Raw genomic sequence first — 1,832 nt, 5'->3', positions numbered from 1 at the left:
AACTAATACATTCCTATATCACCCCACCATCAAGGGAAAAATCAGGTTATGCCTGTCAATGGCTGCCATTGAAATCCATAATATTAATGAGTTTAGGTTTTGGCTCGTTGCATTGTCTTGGTCTTCAAGTTGCCTGAGAACTGGTTTATAAAATGAACTGAAGTAGTGACAAGTTCACATGGTGCATAAATGAAGCTCTGAAAACTCAGAAATGAGAGTAAAAGTATTTTACCATGGCCCCTTACGATTTCATAAAGAAGCATTGGAAAGAGTGGGCTGACAGTAACATCCATTTCAAATAAAATAAAAAAACCTCAGGAATCTCCACAATTACAAGTAGTATTTTCTATGGTTTTCAAATGTAATTTTAATTGTGAACTTCAAATGTAATTTTAATTGTGAACTTCAAATACCATTTCACAGGCACAGAAGTATGTGAGTCATCCGTATGATGTTGGAAGAAATAAGAGTGGGAAGGGGTTTTCCTAGGTTCAACTGTGCATCCATGAGAACATCTGTGACAGGGATGAGAAGTCCCAGGCATATGTGCACCTTAGACATCATCTGGCCAATCCTGAACAATATCTTTGTCAAGCAGGATGGCTGATCCCTGCCAGAGCCTGACTTGTTGAGGGATGCACTTGGGGTAAACGTTCGACCCAAGCAGACAAAGAGAAGCATCTCAGAAGATTCCAGGGTGGGAGTGTGGGGAGTGGGCCCGAATATGCACAGTGAAGGGCGCTCTCAGGGAAAGAATCTTGCCTGTGTGGACAAGTGAGGCTTGAAGGGTTATAATCTGACCTATACACCAATTAAGTTCTCCGTTGAGCATTTATCTGTTAAACCATAAGAGTAGAGATTCATACAGAGGCAGGAAGGGCAGCTGGGTGACCCCTTATACAGAGGCTAGCTTTAAAAATCAATTTTCCACAAGGGGAATGCAATGGGTGTACAGAGACTTCCGACAAGTGAGGCTAAGTGACGACTCGTCACACTCTACAACATATTTAAAGTACACAGGGGCAGTTGCCAGGGTTGAAGGGGAGGGGACTTGAGGTTTTCTTTCTTCTGTGTGGAAGGTCAAAATAAAACATACAGAACTGCTTTGTAATAACACAAGGTCTTAGCACAAGCAAAATCAAAGAAAATAGGGCCTAAGTCAGCCATCTCCCTTCAAATGCAAGCAAATCCATGCAGACACCTGACAAAATTGTCTCAGTTTCCATACTTCTTTCATTTCCTTTATGAAAGTCACAAAAGGGATTGCTAAAACCACCCCCTTGTGTTCTTAAAATATCCTCCAAGAGTGGAACTGTAATCTCAGCACAGTTCAACCTTGGCATCGTAATGGAGGATCGCGGGTCATTTGGCCTAATTGCCATTTAGGATTTATCTCTAATGATGGAATACCCATTGTTGGTGACTTGCAATACTGTGGTTTTTGTCTGGTGAAACATCATATAGTTCGACAACATTCTAAAATGAATTCATCCAGGAATGGAAAGTTTCGGGTTTTTTTTCCCTAAGTCAGCTCCCAACCTGGAGGTTGAGACCCTTTGACGGGTCAGATGACCCTCTGCCTAAGACCATCTGCATATCAGATATTTACAATTTGATTCATAACAGTAGCAAAATTACATTTACAAGGTATCAATGAAATATCATTATGGGTGGGGGTCACTACAACCTGAAGAAAACTGTATTAAAGGGTCACAGCATCAGGAATGCTGTGAACAGCTGCTCTAAGCCCACAGTCAGTTAATGTACTGTTTAAAACCCTCAAATACAGCAGTGTCCTCCCAAGTCCCTGCTACTGAAGGTTGAGTGCCAGG

The sequence above is a fragment of the Apodemus sylvaticus genome, chromosome 14 (assembly GCF_947179515.1).
Source record: "Apodemus sylvaticus chromosome 14, mApoSyl1.1, whole genome shotgun sequence".
NCBI classification, from domain to species: Eukaryota; Metazoa; Chordata; class Mammalia; order Rodentia; family Muridae; genus Apodemus; species Apodemus sylvaticus.
Note: the sequence above shows the minus strand (reverse complement) of the source record.